The 16,133-nt window shown below is 34.7% G+C and overlaps 1 non-coding gene and 1 pseudogene across 1 annotated transcript; one reads left to right on the forward strand and one right to left on the reverse strand.

Annotated features, from left to right (window-relative positions):
- The window catches only part of LOC132519096 (peroxiredoxin-4-like), a 186,959-nt pseudogene that overhangs the window by 99,628 nt on the left and 71,198 nt on the right, over positions 1 to 16,133 (forward strand).
- On the reverse strand, positions 11,440 to 11,512 carry TRNAA-UGC (transfer RNA alanine (anticodon UGC)). Its single transcript has one exon. It is a non-coding gene; the product is annotated as a tRNA-Ala (tRNA).

Raw genomic sequence — 16,133 nt, forward strand, 5'->3', positions numbered from 1 at the left:
TTTTATACTTCCACCAGCAGTGTATGATTCCTGATTCCTTTTCATTCTTATCAGTACTAAATGGTGTCAATCTTTTTTATTTTAACCACCAATATAATATGTCATGTGGCTTTAGTTTGCATTTCCTAAATCACTATTATTGGTGAGCACTTATGCTTATCTGCTCCACGTACAGCTTCCTTCCTGAAATGTCTTTTTAAGTCTTTGGTCTTTTTTAATATGAGGTTGTTTGTAGGAGTGGTTTATATTTTTCTGAAAACAAATCCTTTGTCATTTATAGGCATTACAAATATTTTATTTCAGTTAATTGCTTATTTAGTTTTAGTGATACTTTTGTTGAGGTTTGATGAAATGTAATTTATAATTTTTTTTATTATTTGTGATTTTGATTCCTAAAAAATATTTGCCTACCTCAAGGTCAGGAAGGCATTTTTCCCATTTTTTCCTTACAAGCTTTGTAATTAGAGCTTTTATGCTTAGTTGTATGATTTATTTTGAATTAATTTTTGTATATGATGTGATGGAGGGTTTAAGGTTTTTTTTTTTTTCTTTTCTTTCTCACATGTTTAATAGAATTCACCAGGGAATCCATCGGGGCCTGAAGGTTTCTTTTTGGGAAGTTTTTAATCATGTATATGATTACTTTTACAAATATGAAGCTATTCTAATTTTTATTTATTCTGTGTCAATTTTGTACTTGTTCATTTCATCTGAATTGTCACATTTATTGGCATAAACTTTTCATAATAATCTATATTAAGTATTTTATAAATTTAGGGTCACAGTTTTGCTGCCTTTTTAATTTCTGATGTTTATCTTTGGGGTATTCTTTTTTCTTGATCATTTTAGTCAGGAGTGACAATTTTATTGATGTTTTCAAACAATTCAGATTTCATTGATTTTCTCTATTGTTTTCTAGTTCATTGATCTCTACTTTTTATTATTTTCTTCATTTTACTAAATTACTTTTTAATTTGTTCTTCTTTCTCTAACTTAAGGTAGAAACTTAGACCATTGACTTAAAAAATTTTGTTGGTTTATAATACAACATTTAGAGATATAAATTTCCTCATAAGCTCTTTTTAATCTATATCCCAACAAATTTTGACAGGTTTCCATTATCATTTAGTCCAAAATATTTTCACTTTCACTTGTGATATGTTTGATCCGTTGGTTATTTAGAAGTATATATTTTTTTATTTCTAAACATTTGAGACTTCCCATAGCTTTTTGTTATTGATTTTTAATTTAATTCAATTGTGGTCATAGAACATACTCTTTAATATTACAGTCTTCTGAAATTTAAGGCAGTTTATGACCCAGCATAGGGTCCATCAAGGTGAATGTTCCATGTACACTTGAAAAAAAGTGAATTCTGCAGTTCTAAAGCGGATTGTTTTATTTCAGATATTCTATACACTTACTATTTTTTTCCTTTTTTTGGCTATATTTTTTTCTTTCAAATACTAACAGAAGAACATTAAAATCTCCATAAATGGCTCTGGGTTTGTCTTTTACTCATTTAAATTCTGTCATTTTCAGCTTCATTATTTTAAAGGCATATTATTAAACACATACATCTTTAAGATTGTTAAGTCTCTTGATGCATTTATTCATTCATCATAATGTATATAATAGCCTTCTTTATCTCTGATAATATAATTTATATTGAAGTATATTTTGATACTATTTACATGGCCACTCTAGTTTCCTTATGATTAATGTTTGTCTACCTTTTTAAATTCATTTTAACTCTTAACCTATCAGTAACATTTTATTAAAATATATCTCTTTTAAGAAGTATGTCATTCTTTCTTGCTTTTAATCAAACCCAACATTGTATACCTTTAAACCAAAGATTTAATCAATTTATCTTTACTGTAATTGATTTGAGTGCATTTAGTTCTACTATCTTGCTGTTTTCTTTTAATCTGTCCAATATATTCTTTTTTTCTTCTTTCCCTGTCTTCTTTGCATCAATTAAATATTCAAATATTTTTTACCATAGCATATGAGGGATCCCCTGCCCTAAATACTACAAGATGGCAAAACATATTAAACCTAAATACTGGACATATAAGACTGGCAAGAAATTTTTAGTTACATATACCCATAGCCTCAGGAGAGGTGAACACTGCAAGCCATGCAGGGCTGCAAGGGATTGCACTCAGGAGCAGAGTGAACCAGCACAGGCCATGGCTTTGTGGTGACAAGAGTGTGGATGACACTTGGCTCCTGCAGGAGAATGTGATTGGCTTGGTTGAATAAATCTGTGGACTGACAGAGAAATTAAACTTATTAGGTTAAGACTTGGTAGGGTGCAAGTGGTCCAGCTGATAGGGAAACCAACCAGGCGGGGAGAATTTTCTACTGGGTGCGAGAGTAGGGGACCTTATAGCTAGGCCTTTGGAACCTTGTGAGGCTCTAAGATGTCAAGGATGTCTATCATGAATAAACATATACCACTTTACATACAGTTTAATAAACTTACAATGGCACAATTCTATTTACCACTCTTTTATATTTTGTGCTAATTTAAGCATTCATTTTATGTCTGCATATGTTATGGACTTCACAATACACTATTATTAATTTACTTTAAAACATTTTGTAAAAGTTTCTAAAAACAAGAAAAATACCTTATTTTACCACATATTTATAATTTCTGATGCTGTATTTTCCCTTGCGTAGACCTCAATATTCATATAGTGTCATCTTTCTTTGGCTTGAAGAACCTCCTTTACTACTTCTTAGTCTGCTGGTTAGTCTGCTGCGGACACATTCTTCAGTTTTTGTTTTCCTAAAATGTCATTATTTCACCGTAATTTCTGAAGAATAGTTTAGCTGAATATAGAATTCTAGGTTGGCAGTTTCCTTTTTTTTCCCTTTCTTCACTTTAATGATGCACTTCCATTGCCATCTGGATTACAGTATTCTTAACAAGAAATCAGCTTTTATTCTTACCTGTGTTCCTGTCAATGTTATGTGTTTATTTTTCCTCTGCTACTTGTAAGATTTTTTCTTTCTCTTTGATTTTCAGGCGTTTGTGTGTGATATGCCTATTAATTATTTTTGTTGTGTTTATTCTCCTATAGGTTCACTGAGCTTCTTGGATCTGGGGGGTTATTTTTCATCAAATTTGAAAAATTTCTGTCATATTTTCAATGAATTTTCTTAACACAGTATCTATCGCCACTCCTTCTGGGTCTCTAATTACATATGTATTTGATTGATTGATATTTTTCCACAGGTCTCTGACAGTTTGTTGTTTTTCAGCCTTTTATCTCTGTGATTTAGTTTGCATGGTCTCTTCTTACTTGTCCACAAGTTTATAATCTTTTCTTCTGCACCACCAGTTTTTAAATCCTAGGCACTGATTATTTTCAGATATCTTAATTCTCATTTCTAGAATTTCATTTGGACCTTTCCTATAGTTTCTATTTCTCTATTAATATTCTCCATCTTTCTTTTTCCTTAAGTTTTATCTTTTTCACAAATCCTTAAACATACTTATAATTACTGTTTTAAAGATTTAATCTGCTAATTTAGTAATTTCTGTATTCTTTGAATCTGTATTATTGACTGTTTTCCTTTTAAAAGCTCATGTTTTTCTGCTTCATTTTTGATTGGATGTTGAACATTATGGATACTACATGATGACTGTGAATGGTGTTGCATCTTATTTTGGCAGGAAGCTGATTTAATAGCAGGTTAACTTGTCCTTTTGAGGCTTTTAAAAAAGATTTTTAAAGTGTGAATCTAAAAAGAAAGCCATATTCTAAGGCTAGAGTACTCTTCTCCTCAGGCATGGCTTTTCTGCTGTCTCAACTGAATGCTCTGAGAGTTTAGTGGTCTCTCCACTCCAATTATTTTGGAATTCCTACATCTCCCCTAAATTTATGACCAATGGAATTTCCACTTGGTTTGCAGTTTCCCAATTCTCTGCTGTTCTCACCCTATGAATGCATAGCTTGAACAGTTGGCCTCCTCTCTGATCCCTGTCCTGAAAATTACAGCCCCCCTCTGCAGCCTCAAACTTTAATCATCCCCTCCTGAGTGAGACTGCCATACACTGGGCTCCACTTCCTTGTGCCATTGTCCAGAAAGTGCTTCTAGGGCGAGAATCATATATATCTTTGCTCTCTCAGGGATTATATCCTGCACTGACTTCTGTTCCATAGCCAACAGTTAGTTTGCATGTTTTGTCTGTAAAATGTTACTTCATGATTAAAGCAAGCACAAGTTGTGAGCAGCAATTTTCATTTTTTACTTGTTAGCACTGAAATTACAACCAGTTGATGGTTTTATAGTGCCTGAAGATTATAAAGTTTAGAGATTGATCTTTTTAAGATAAATATAAAATTTTGAACACAAGATTAGGCATGGATAGAAATATTTATCTAAAGAAATTATTGCAAATCACAATTTTTAAAAATCGGCAAGTAACATAAGTATCACACACAAAAAAACCCAGAAAATAATCTATTGATTGAATTAATTATCTACCAATAATATTTTTATCCTAAAATGTTGGACACTTTTAAGATTATCTCTTTGTAAGTCAATAATTTTGTTATAATTTGCTTTAGAGAGAACATCATGGTTGAATGAATTTTGTTTTTTATTATTAATAGTTTAAAATAGTTTAGTTTTACAACTTATAACTGATACTTTTAAGAATTTTTAGATTGTAGTCACATTTGAGAAAAAATCAAACATTTTAATATATGAAGTACACTATTTCTCAGCATTTAAAATTTTCTTATGTAGTGAATAATGCAATCAAAATAGAAAGATATTCACATTTTCTAATGTTTTTTTCTAATGTATGTGATTCATTCCCTATGTTTAAATGCATAAAGAAATAATAAAAGAGCCTATCATTACGGTTTTTCAAAATTTCTCTCTCCTGTTATCAGATTGCTACCTTTGATATCATGAGAAGTTTTTACAATTTATTCTTGATCTCAAAATAATTTCTAACAATGACATCCCTTGATTTTATAATTTTTTTAGCTTTGACTTATTTTTACTTGATTTCCTTGAAATTCTTTACTGAATAAATGTAAATACACAGAAGAAGATATCTTTCATACACACCCAAATCAGAAGCCTATAATTTCTCATTTTTTTCCTAAAATGTTTTAAAAATGTCTGTGTAAGTTGTAATTTAAAATGAACTACTGAGCTTTGGTAAATTTTTGATTAAATTGTTTGCATTTTATTTATGCATAGGCTTCCTTCCCATGTATTTGAAAATATATTTTAGGTTCTTTAAAATGTTGTTGTAGCAATGTTCCAGGACTTGCATCATTTTACAAGAGGCAGATCATCTCATTACAGTTATATTAAAAGGAGTTGGCATGTATGCACAATACTTCAAATGAAAAAAGAAAACCTATTACTATTATAAAATATTCAAAATTGGCAGTAGCCTCAGGGACCATAAATGCAGCTTTTTTCTTTGATGAGAATGAGGAAATAAGAGCACCTTATACATATGCTGCCTACTTGTTAATGTTCACAAAGAGGGCATGCAGCCCTTTATCATCAGCTTTCAGTCATGTGACAGACCACAAATGTTGCTAAAGGACATTTTACAGTCATCCCAAAGAGATTTATTTGGTGAAAAAAATCACTGATAGATAATTTTCAGTTGGCAAGAGAGTTCAAAATTGCTCAGAGGGTTTCACATTATAATAGTAGTGCACAGTAATTATCAACTAATTAGTGTTTGTCACATCCAACATAGAAACTAGAATAATACTGTTTAGTGTCTGCTTTATCTGTTAGATTTATTGGTTCATTTTATCCATGCTTTCCAATTATTTTGTTTAATTCCTTATAAACCCTTTGGGATAAATAAATCATTTTGTTTCACTTTGGAATTTTTAAAAAAGTGCTTCTGCAAAATATTGATCAATTTCAACCATTATCATATTTCCATTACTTAGGCCCCTCTGCATCTTTCCTTATGAAGAGTAAATCTCATTTACTTGAAAACATAATAGACACAACTACTCCTTTTAGCACTTCAGAATAGAACTAAATGGGGACTTCCCTGGTGGTCCAACGGGTAAGACTCCGTGCTCCCAATGCAGGGGGCCTGGGTTCGATCCCTGGTTGGGGAACTATATCCCGCATGCATGCCACAATTGAGTCCACATACCAACTAAGAAGCTTGCATGGGGCCAATTAAAGGGCCTGCATGCCACAACTAAGACCTGGCTCAACCTAAAGAAATAAAATAAATAAATATTTTTTTAAAAATAGAACTGAATGTTCTGTCTTGCATGTTCAAGATACTAGTCTAGTGAATTTTCATTTGATTTTCAAAATCCAAGTAAATACAGTTTTCTCTGACCACTGTCTTCATGACTTTTAAGGGCTATAAAAGCATTCATCTAGTCTGAAGATCAATCTAATGTTTACATTGTCTGTCTTGTTTATAAACAGCTGATAAACAAAAGTATAAGCAAGTTTTAGAGTTGGAATAGACTACCAAATATCTGGTAAGAGTCTGACATATTTCCATATTTTTCCAAATAATCTGTTTGAGAATAAACTTTTTTGCCATTATATATTCTTTGATTCTCTATAAATATTTTGAAGACCATGATTGTGAATAAACAAGCCATTATTAATTAAAGAGTGCTGAGTAAATTTATCCTCATTATGATACTTATTGAAGATCACAATACTTATCAACAACAACAAAAGTTCATGTTCTGTTTTGACCATACATATGTTTCTCTTTATCATTACTGCTGTCTCCTTTCTGGGTACCCCCTGTCATTTGGATGTATCTTCATTCTCAAAATTTTCTCTTTTTTCCACTAGCTTTACTGAGATATAATTGACATGTAACACTGTGTAAGTTTAAGGTGTACAGTGTGTTGATTTGATACATTTATATATTGCAAAATGATTACCACCATAGGGTTAGCTAATACCTGGGTTACATAGTTATCATACATGGTTACATAATTGCCATTTCTTTTTTATGGTAAGAACATTTAAAATCTACTCGCTTAGCAACTTTCAAGTATATAATACAGCATTATTAACTATAATCATTATGCTATACATTAGGTTTCCAGAACTTATTCATCTTTTTTTTTTTACTATATTTTTTAATAGATCTTTATTGGAGTACAGTTTCTTCACAATATCATGTTAGTTTCTCTTGCACAAAAAAGTGAATCAGCCATATGCATACACATGTCCCCATATCCCCTCCCTCTTGAACCTCCCTCCCATCCTCCCTATCCAACCCCTCTAGGTCATCTCAAAGCACCAAGCCAATCTCCCTGTGCTATGCTGCTGCTTCCCACCAGCCAACTATTTTACATTCGGTAGTGTATATGCGTTGATGTTACTCTCAACTTCTCCTCAGCTTCGTGCTCCCACCCCACGTCATCAAGTCCATTCTCTACGTCTACCTCTTTATTCCTGCCCTGCAACTAGGTTCATCAGTACCATTTTTTTTTTTTTAGATTCCATATATATGCGTTAGCATACAGTATTTGTTTTTCTCTTTCTGACTTACTTCACTCTGTATGACAGACTCTAGGTGCATCCACCTCACTACAAATAGTTCAATTTCATTTCTTTTTATGGCTGAGTAATATTCCATTGTATGTATGTGCCACATCTTCTTTATCCATTCATCTGTCGATAGACATTTAGATTGGTTCCATGCCCTGGCTATTGTAAATAGTGCTGCAATGAACATTGTGGTGCATGTCTCTTTTTGAATTATGGTTTTCTCAGGGTATATGCCTAGTGGTGGGATTGCTGGGTCATACAGTAGTTCTATTTTTAGTGTTTTAAGGAACCTCCATACTGTTCTCCATAGTGGTTGTATCAATTTACATGCCCACCAACAGTGCAGGAGGGTTCCCTTTTCACGACACCCTATCCAGCATTTATTGTTTCTAGTTTTTTTGATAATGGCCATTCTGACCAGCATAAGGTGATACCTCATTGTAGTTTTGATTTGCATTTCTCTAATAATTAGTGATGTTGAGCATCTTTTCATATGCCTCTTGGCCATCTGTATGTCTTCCTTAGTGAAAAGTCTATTTAGATCTTGCACCCATTTTTTAACTGGATTGTTTGGTTTTTTTGATATTGAGCTCCATGAGCTGTTTGTATATTTTGGAGATTAATCCTTTGTCTGTTGTTTCACTGGCAAATATTTTCTCCCATTCTAAGGGTTGTCTTTTTGTCTTGTTTATCGTTTCCTTTGCTGTTCAAAAGCTTTTAAGTTTAATTAAGTCCCATTTGTTTATTTTTGTTTTTATTTCTGTTACTCTAGGAAGTGGGTCAAAAAAGATCTTGCTGTGGTTTATGTCAAAGTGTGTTTTTTCCATGTTTTCCTCTAAAAGTTTTATAGTGTCTGGTCTTACATTTAAGTCTTTAATCCATTTTGAGTTTATCTTCGTGTATGGTGTCAGGGAGTGTTCTGATTTCATTCTTTTACATGTAGCTGCCCAGTTTTCCCAGCACCACTTACTGAAGAGGCTGTCTTTTCTCCATTGTATGTTCTTGCCTCCTTAGTCGTAAATTAGGTGCTCATATGTGCGTGGGTTTATCTCTGGGAATTCTATCCTGTACGATTGATCTATGTTTCCATTTTTCTGCCAGTACCACACTGTCTTGATTACTGTAGGTTTGTGGTATAGTTTGAAGTCAGGGAGCCTGATTTCTCCAACTCCATGTTTCTTTCTCAAGATTGCTTTGGCTACTTGGGGTCTTTTTGTGTTTCCATATGAATTGTAAGATTTTTGGTTCTAATTCTGTGAAGAATGTCATTGGTAGTTTGATAGAGATTGCACTGAATCTGTAGATTGCTTTGGGTGGTATAGTCATTTTCACAATATTGATTCTTCCAATCCAAGAACATGGTATATTTCTCCACCTGTTTATGTCATCTTTGATTCCTTTCATCAGTGTTTTATAGTTTTCTGAGTACAAGTCTTTCCCCTCCTTAGGCAGATTTATTCCTTGGTATTTTATTCTTTTTCTTGCAATGGTAAATGGGAGTGTTTCCTTAATTTCTCTTTCAGATTTTTCATTGTTGGTAATATAGGAATGGCAGAGATTTCTGTGCATTAATTTTGTATCCTGCAACCTTACCAAATTCATTGATTAGCTCTAGTAGTTTTCTGGTGGCATTTTTAGGATTTTCTATGTATAGTATCATGTCATTGGCAAACAGTGACAGTTTACTTCTTCTTTTCCAATTTGTATTCCTTTTACTTCTTTTTCTTCTGATTGCTGTGGATAGGACTTCCAAAACTATGTTGAATAAGAGTGGTGAGAGTGGACATCCTTGTCTTGTTCCTGATCTTAGTGGAAATGCTTTCAGTTTTTCACCATTGAGTATGATACTTGCTATGGGTTTGTCATATATGGCCTTTATTATGTTGAGGTAGGTTCCCTCTATGCCCATTTTCTGGAGAGTTTTTAATCATAAATGGGTGTTGAATTTTGTCAAAAGCTTTTTCTGCATCTATTGAGATGGTCGTATGGTTTTTATTCCTTAATTTGTTAATGTGGTGTATCACATTGATTGATTTGTGTATATTGAAGACTCCTTGCATCCTTGGGATAAATCCCACTTCATCATGGTGTATCATCCTTTAAATGTGCTATTGGATTCTGTTTGCCAGTATTTTGTTCAGGATTTTTGCATCTATGTTCATCAGTGATATTGGTCTATAATTTTCTTTTTTGTTATTTCTTTTTCTGGTTTTGGTATCAGAGTGATGGTGGCTTTGTAGAATGAATTCGGAAGTGTTCCTCCCTCTGTAATTTTTTGGAAGAGTTTGAGGAGGATCGGTGTTAGCTCGTCTCTAAATGTTTGATAGAATTTGCCTGTGAAGCCATCTGGTCCTGGGCTTTTGTTTGTTGGAAGATTTTTAATCACAGTTTCAATTTCATTAATTGTAGTAGGTCTGTTTATATTTTCTAATTCTTCCTGGTTCTGTCTGGAAGAATTGTACCCTTCCAAGAATTTGTCAATTTCTTTCAGATTGTCCATTTTATTGGCATATCGTTTTCTGTAGTAGTCTCTTATAATCCTTTGTATTTCTGCTGTGTCAATTGTGATTTCTCCTTTTTCATTTCTAATTTTGTTGATTTGCGTCCTCTCCCTTTTTTTCTTGATGAGTCTGGCTAAAGGTTTATCAATTTTGTTTATCTTCTCAAAGAACCAGTTTTTAGTTTTATTGATCTTTGTTATTGTTTTCTTCATCTCTATTTCATTTATTTCTGCTCTGATCTTTGTGATTTCTTTCCTTCTAGTGACTTTGGGTTTTCTTTGTTCTTCTTTCTCTAGTTGTTTTAAGTGTACGGTTAGATTGCCATTTGTATTGTATTTGAGATTTTTCTTGTTTCTTGAGGTGAGATTAAATTGCTATAAACTTCCCTCTTAGAACTGCTTTTTCTGCCTCCCATAGGTTTTGGGTTAAAGTGTTTTCATTGTCATTTGTTTCTATATATTTTTTCATTTCTTCTTTGATTTCTTCAGTGATCTCTTGGTTATTTAGTAGTGCACTGTTTAGCCTCCATGTATTTGTGTTTTTTACAGTTTTTTTCAGAACTTATTCATCATACAGCTGGAAGTTTGTACTCTTTGACCAGCATCTCCTCTTTCCCCCACCCACTAGTAATCACCAGTCTAGTCTCTGCTTCTATGAGTCTGGCTTTTTTAGATTCCACATAAAAGTGAGATCATACAGTATTTATCTTTCTCTGTTAGGCTTATTTCACTTAGCATAATACCCACTGGTAGGTACATCCATACTGCCTCAAACAACAGTATGTCTTTGATATTCTTCTTTCTCATGGCTTTCCACTGTGTGTGTGTGTGTGTGTGTGTGTGTGTGTGTGTGTGTACACGTATATCACATCTTCTTTATCTATTCATCTGTTGACAGACACATAGGCTGTTTCCATATCGTGGCTACTGTAGCTATGTTGCAATGAACATGGGAGTGCAACTATCTCTTTGAGAAAGTAATTTTATTTTCTCATGCTATCCAGAAGTATAGCTGCTAGATCATATCATAGTTCAATTTTTACTTTTTTGGGGAACTTCCACACTGTTTTCCACAGTGGCTGAACCAATTCACTCTCCACCAAAAGTGCATGAGGGTCCTCTTTTCCACACATCCTTGCCAACACCTATGGTCTTTTTTCTTTTTGATGATAGTCATTCTAACAGGTATGAGGTGATGTCTCAAAGTGGTTTTGATTTGCATTTCCCTGATGATTAGTGATGTTGAGCACATTTTCATGTGTGTATTGGTCATTGGTGTGTCCTCTTTGGAAAAATTCCAAAAATTTCCAAAAATATTTCTTTGGAAATATTCAGTTCCTCTGTCTTCTTTGTGTGTTTTTTGCCACATCGTACAGCTTGTGGGATTTTACTTCCCTGACCAGGGATTGAACCTGGGCCCTCAACAGTGCAAGTGCAGAGTCCTAACCACTGGACCACCAGGGAATTCCCAATCTGCCCATTTTAACTGGATTTTTTGTTTGCTATTGAATTGTATGCATGCTTTACATATTTTGGATATTATCCCTTGTCAGATATATGATTTGCAAATATTTTCTTACCTCATAATTCTCTTTACCAGTTCTCTTCTCATTTTAAAATTTGCATTTTCTTAGCAAGAGTGATTCTTTTCCTTATTTTCATAATTTTTGACCATCATTGGTTTTTAGTTTTCATGTTAAAGTTTTTTTGACATTTTGAACATCTTCATTTATCTTTTTTGGGGGGCAACAAAGAGGTATACATTTTTGGCATGTATGAGGATATTTTTGGTATAATCAATAATTCTTAAAGTATATACAAAATTATTCTGAATTTAAGGCACACATAAGGACAATCTTGAAACAATTTTAAATTGCTGCCATTGTGTATTGAGCTACATAAGTGTGTAATCAACTTGCTCATACACTACCTTGACTTATTAATACATGACATTTTGTCACTGTAACATTTTTTTTTTCTGGCTGTTTCTCCATGTCAGTAAAATTTTGGTGTTGTTTCATCTGGAATTACCAGAAGATGTGTCAGGTATTCCATAAGGTGACCCAATATTGTGATCTGTGACTCATAAAACAGGTTATATCATGCATAAACATACTATTTGTTCATAGTACTTCTATGTGTTTTTGTCCTATGAAACCAAGAATTCTGATCAATTTTATTTCTTTTCATTCTGATCAAAAAAGGAAAAGGTGTAATTCATCTCTAATTGTGTACTCTGTATGTTATTCTTATTTATATACTCCAGACAGGATGAAACATCTGTTTTGCTTAGGTAGCACTAAGAACCAAATCCCATGCTTATATCTTTGTACATCCAATGACTGGAAAAATTTTTGAAACAATAGATTCTGACTTCATAAATTTCAAATTTGTATCTCCCCACTATACACATTCTTCTGGTGCCAGGTGCCATAAAACATGTTTATATCACAATAGGACCTTTGTTCCTTCATCTTCAGTCACTTCACTAGGTAAGATATAAAACTGAGCATGTGGAGTATTCTTGGAAGCCCTTACTGTGTCAGAATGGATAGCAGTAAATTAATACACAGTATGACTGCAAACTACCTAAAAAAAATATCCTACTAAATCCAACAAAATGTATCCCAACTCAATTTCCCTTAGTTAGCACCAAAAATGCTCATGAACACAGTAACACCATCCAACAAAAGTATGACAGAGGAAAAGTTAAAGTGGAGACAAAGATCTTAACCCATTATGTTTAAAATACATTATTTCAACATATCTTATAATATCAAATTACCATGTAAATACATTGCTAGGATTCTTCCTAGAGTCCTTCCTAGGTCCTTGGAAAACACTTGGTATAAACGAGGAGTCCTGTAACTTAAGCTTCATTAGCCACATTGCAAATCCACCTCAATCAGGTATTTAGATTGACGTAGTTCTAATGAATTTGTACCGTACAATCAAACTATGAGTGCTCATCAGTGATACATTTTATATTTCTGTCCTTGACAGTACTACCTGTCTTAAAGTGCCTTTAATCCAATACAAGTGGGATGAAAGCATTCATGACTAGTGGGAAGGAAATTTCATGACTACTACAGCAATTCTGGTTCCAGATATCTTCTGACTACCCCTTCCAGCAAAACTTTTCCAGTCTATACTCCAGTAATTCACGTTCATTACCTGACTTCTAGTAACTAGAAAGGTAGTCAAGTAGATTTTAAAAGAAATAGATCAAGAGAGCTGGTTAATCAAGCATTTGCTAAACTTCCAATTAAATTATCTGTCTTAGCTGGATCATAGCTGATGATATATTAATAGATACATGGGCTGTTGCTAGCATTTCTTCCTTTTTTTCAAACTCTTAACTAAACACATTCTGCCCTACTTTCACCAAATCATCTGACTCCTACTTTCCTTAGATTAACCCAGTATTGTTGCCTTCCTTCTTTCATCCTTAAAAAACTAATTCCCTTTATGACCTTGATTCAATTGTTTCCCATTCTTCCTTGCCACCAGAGTTTTTCTCCTGTAATATTCATTTACTGCTTTTGGTGAAGCTCAACTTTTACACAAGTTTCTTCCTCTTTCTTATAAAGTCTTAGGTGACACCATGCTCAAAACAAAGCTATTTATTTACTTTAATATTTCTGTGTGCTTACTCTGTGCCAGACACTTGATGAATAAGATAGACCAAGGTCCCTGTCCTTACAAAACATATAATCTAAAAGGAAAAACATGATAAAAAAATACATATTATAACTCATGGAGAAATTAAGTGCACTGAAGAAAAAATTAAAGAATAAGGAGATAATGACAAGAAAAGTGGACAAGATACGTTAGACAGAATGCACAAGGCTTTGCTAAGTGAGTGTATAGCTCAAATGGAGTTGAATAGACAGGGTGGTTAGGAAGGGCTATCCTCAAGAAGTGACTTCTGAGAAGATCTGAATCTTGTGAATACCAAGAGAACCAAGGAAAAGGTCAGGGAGAACAGCAGATGCAAAGTCCCTGAAAGGGGAAGGAGTTTATTAGAGGTGCAACAAGAAAACTGACTGGACCAAAGCAAAGAGGATAATAAATTAGTAATGATTAAGAATAGAGAATTGGTTAAGTTAATTATGACAGAGCCAAACCATTGAAGAAATGTAGTCACTGTTTGTTGAATAAAAGAATGAATGAATTGAGATCACAGTAATTTTCATCATCGTTTTAAAATTAATTGTTCAAGTAACATAAATACATGTGGTCTAATTTTAAAAAATAAAGCAAAAACTGGTGGTAGTTACATGAATTTCACATGTAATAAAATGACACAACTAGACACACATACTGTACCAATATCAAATTCCTACGTTTGATACTATGCTAGAGTTAGTGTAAAAATTCACAGATCTATTGGGAAAAACTGGGAGAGGGAACATGGGACCCCTCTGTAATATCTTCACAACTTATTATGAATTTATAATTATCCCAAAACAAAAAGTTAAAACAATATAGCAAAACTTAAGTAAAGACCATTTTTTCCACTACCACTGTGATTTATAGCCCCCTTTCACACTCATCCCAGTTCCCAGATATAACCACTGTTATGATTTTGGAGTCCATCTTTCCATACTGCTAAAAATATTTTAAAATAAATATGACGTGGGCTTCCCTGGTGGCACAGTGGTTGGGAGTCTGCCTGCCAATGCAGGGAGCGCGGGTTCGTGCCCCGGTCCGGGAGGATCCCACGTGCCGTGGGGTGGCTGGGCCCGTGAGCCATGGCCACTGGGCCTGCGGGTCCGGAGCCTGTGCTCCATGGCGGGAGAGGCCACAGCAGTGGGGGGCCCACATACCGCAAAAAAATAAATAAATAAATAAATATGAGGTAAGCTAGAAATTGGTTCAAGATGGCGGAGTAGAAGGACGTGCTCTCACTCCCTCTTGTGAGAACACTGGAATCACAACTAACTGCTGAACAATCATTGACAGGAAGACAGTGGAACTCACCAAAAAAGATATCCCACATACAAAGACAAAGGAGAAGCCACATTGAGATGGTAGGTGGGGCACAATCACAATAAAATCAAATCCCATAACTGCTGGGGGGGTGACCATAAACTGGAGAACACTTATACCACAGAAGTCCACCCACTGGAGTGAAGGTTCTGAGCCCCACGTCAGGCTTCCAAACCTGGGGGTCTGACAATGGGAGGAGGAATTCCTAGAGAATCAGACTTTGAAGGCTAGTGGGATTTGATTTCAGGACTTCGACAGGACTGGGGGAAACAGAGACTCCACTCTTGGAGGGCACACACAAAGTAGTGTGTGCATCAGGACCCAGGGGAAGGAGCGGTGACCCCATAGACACTGAACCAGACCTACCTGCTAGTTTTGGGGGGTTTCCTGCAGAGGCAGAGGGTGGCTCTTTCTCACAATGAAGACAAGGACACTGGCAGCAGAAGGTCTGGGAAGTACTCCTAGGTGTGAGCCCTCCCAGAGTTGGCCATTAGCCCCACCGAAGAGCCCAGGTAGGCTCCAGTACTGGGTCACCTCAGGCCGAACAAGCAAGAGGGAGGGGACCCAGCCCCACACATCAGCAGGCAAGCAGACTAAAGTTTTATTGAGCTCTGCCCACCAGAGCAACACCCAGCTATATCCACCAAGAGTCCATCCCATCAGGAAACTTGCACAAGCCTCTCAGATACCCTCATCCACCAGAGGGCAGACAGCAGAATCAAGAAAAAGTACAATCCTGCAACCTGTAGGGAAAAAACCACATTCATAGAAAGACAGACAAGAAGAAAAGGCACAGGGCTATGTACGAGATGAAGGAACAAGATAAAACCCCAGAAAAACAGCTAAATGAAGTGGAGATAGGCAATCTTCCAGAAAAAGAATACAGAATAATGATAGTGAAGAATATCCAGGACCTCGGAAAAAGAATGGAGGCAAAGATCGAGAAGATGCAAGAAATGTTTAACAAAGATCAAGAAGAATTAAAGAACAAACAAACAGAGATGAACAATACAATAACTGAAATGAAAACTACACCAGAAGGAATCAACAGCAGAATAACTGAGGCAGAAGAACGGATAAGTGACCTGGAAGA

This window comes from Lagenorhynchus albirostris, chromosome 4 (genome assembly GCF_949774975.1).
Source record: "Lagenorhynchus albirostris chromosome 4, mLagAlb1.1, whole genome shotgun sequence".
In the NCBI taxonomy this organism is placed as follows: Eukaryota; Metazoa; Chordata; class Mammalia; order Artiodactyla; family Delphinidae; genus Lagenorhynchus; species Lagenorhynchus albirostris.